We start from the raw sequence: 3,362 nt of genomic DNA on the forward strand, positions 1-3,362 counted from the left end.
ATTTTCTTGCCACCTAATTACTTTTGTTACTGAAGGGGGCCCCTACCACTAGCCAGGTAGTACTAAACTAGTGAGAGGAGCTGACTTGAGGACAAAAGTAAAACGATGTCCTTTCATACATTATATATCCTTTCATATACATCTGCCTTCATTGAAACTTACTTTAAACTGCATTGTAGGCAATGACTATTTTTCCATGGTCATTGTATTGTTACCAAATACAGACAACCTTTTTAAACCAATGAGATGGCAAATGTTCCACATACTTCTCCTATTCTGTGTCATTAACTTTGGTGAGTCTTCTGATGCTTGTGCTGAATTTTTCCATAGAGTCTTGCAAATATCTGATTCCTACGTAAGAATTTCAAATAGAAAATATGAGTCTCCAAAGTATTAAATAAAGAAATGAGTTAAATAACTCTGTTTTCAAAGATGGCAGGGTCTATTTGGGGTAGGAGAGTCAGGCAAACAAATTACAATGTGACATGAAAACCCCCATTATTAAGATGTGTGTACAATGATGATTGAGCACAGAGGAAGAACATCTCACTTAGTCTGAGCAGTGAATAAAAGTTTCCCAAATGGGATAGCATTCAGAGTCTTGAAAAATAGACATTAATCAGATGTAAGACAGAGGAAGGACATGTAATTTGGAGAGCAGTATTATGTAAAAGTCTTTAACATAAATAACAAAGTATTTAGGGACTCTAAAACAGAATGCAGCAAGATACATGAATGGAGATAGGTCATAGGCAGGAGAGCAAGCTGGACAGGTAGGTAAACTTTAGATCATGACCAATACTGTGTGTCATATGAAGCTCCTCAGATTTTTACCCCATGTAATATATAAAATGTTTGCATATAATATATGTTACTGCATATAATAAGTGTTATAAAACTAGAAAGTCTAATAATTATTTGTTGAATTAAACTTGTATATATCTGCATCTATAGATTGAATTCAATTTAATATTCACTCCTTGCATGATATTTTCCAGTGGGTATCTCTCAAATTTTTTCTTGGAAAGAAAAATAGTCTGGTTCAGAGTATTTGAATACTTGAGAACTTTCCAATCAATTTCATTTTACCCATGGAAAATCCATTAAATAACGTAAGATTGGCAGTATCTTAAACATTTACCTTAGTTACCATAGGTGAAAGTGAAAATCGGCATGCTAATAGAGCAACATGGTGATTTTCTGTCAACCATGAAATATGATTATTAGGAAAGTCAGGGAGATAAATACAACATATCAGTTTCTTAGCAGAAATAGCTGAGCAAATTTTAAATTCATGAGCTCCCATGGATATTATGTTTCTTGGAAATATTTACGTGAATATTATGGTGTCCAAGTTTCATGATAAGTGGTTACTAAAAAGCTGAGTTGCACCTCTAGCCAGTTTTTGGTGTGTGACTACATTAATCTTGAATGCGAGACTATATTAATCCTTTTTACACTCTTCTCAGCAAAAAGAAATGTGTCATGCTCAAAACAAGCCTTTAAACAGGTCGGCATGAATTTGAAAGTATATTGACAAGAATGAAGAGGAGCATGAGAAAAACGAGTGTCTGTAGAGCACAGAGATTTATTGTAGCAGGAGGAGAAGTTAAGGCAGCTGGAGAAATGAGCTGCTCTTGCCTGTTTGTACAAGTAAAACACTGTTCTACAGAATTCATTCTGTAAAGTTGATACGAGGTTAAAAATTAGTACCTCATGTCAAGACCAACCATATGAGGAGCTCTAGCTTTACAATAAATTTTATATACTCAGTTTAAAAACCTGGATAAACTGTAATGAAATACATAAATTTTAAAAGCATACAGTATCAATATTATAAGAAACTAATCTGTGAATATGAAAAAACACCTATTGAATAAACTTAAAAATAGCCACCAACTAGTTAAGCTAATGTTCAGATATTACCGTAATGAACATTAGAGTATTTTGGGACAGTTCATATATGATATTATGTGACATTATTGCAGAATATTTGTCTGCCTAATCCATGGAACATGGATAACTTTAATTTTCATTTCCTTTACTTTCAAAAATTCAACTTTTGAGATGTTAAAGATGTCATTAAAATTTAGATCCTCCATTAGTAGATGCTATATTGTACTGAAAATTAATAAAGCAAAGCTTAAGTTATAGGCTTGTTTTCTGAGTTACATAATCATTTCCTTAAATCATTCCACAAGGATTACTGACTGTGTACTATATGGAAAACACTCCTCTGATATAGGTAGGCATATGCAATTTTAGAAAACAAAGTCAATATTCTTATAGTGCATCTATTATATTAGAGGATGTCCAATTGATTGTACATAAAATTCTGATATGTCAGGTGGCAAAAGTTTCATGACTCTCATCAAACATATAACATGTATAAATTATTTTATTGAACTCATAATTAAAGGTGGAAATAGGAAGATGGTAAAGTTCATTCCAAAAAATATTTTGAAAATGGCCTTTTATAGGCATTTTGAAAACAAGGAATGTTAGAATAACGCTCCTGGGATAGGTAACAACATTGGGGTAATGTCCTATAGGGCAGTAAAACACAATTATTAGGATTATTTTTCTTCTGAGGAGAATTCTCAGTTACATAACTGAGTCTTGACTCTAATGGAATAGGAAATAACAAAGTCAAACAGAAAAATTCTTGTAGAAAATTTAGTAATTCTTAGGTTTAGGTGTTCTTGTTGAACAATACCCAAATATGACATTGGAAGAACATGCAGTGCTCTCTTTTGATTTCCAAGTCTATAATAATATTTACTTACTTATTTATTATTTTATTTATTAATATTCTCTAAATATTTTATTTGCCACCTTAAGCTCCCCTTAGATGAAGACCTGTGACTCTATTAGCTAATAAGATATAAGTAGGACATATACCAACATACTTTTATGTGATAAAGCTTACTTATGATTATTTAGTGTCTACTTTTCCCTCAAATACCATCTGAAGAAGATACATATTCAATACTATGTGGCTATAAATTGGTGGTCTCCGTGAGACTGCATTCTTTTTTCTTTTAATTTTTTTTCAATGTTTTTATTTACTTTTGAAGGAGACAGCATGAGCGGGGGAGGAGCAGAGAGAGAGGGAGACATAGAATTTGAAGCAGGCTCCAGGCTCTAAGCTGTCAGCACAGAGACCGATGTGGGGCTCGAACCCACGAACTGTGAGATCATGACCTGAGCCAAAGTTGGATGCTCAACTGACCGAGCCACCCAGGTGCCCCGAGACTGCATTCTTAAATGATTATAGGTATTAAAGATACTACCCCCCCCCAGACTTCTATCCCCAATATAATGACATGTAAAACACACACACACACACACACACACACACA

This window comes from Neofelis nebulosa, chromosome 1 (assembly GCF_028018385.1).
Source record: "Neofelis nebulosa isolate mNeoNeb1 chromosome 1, mNeoNeb1.pri, whole genome shotgun sequence".
Taxonomy (NCBI): Eukaryota; Metazoa; Chordata; class Mammalia; order Carnivora; family Felidae; genus Neofelis; species Neofelis nebulosa.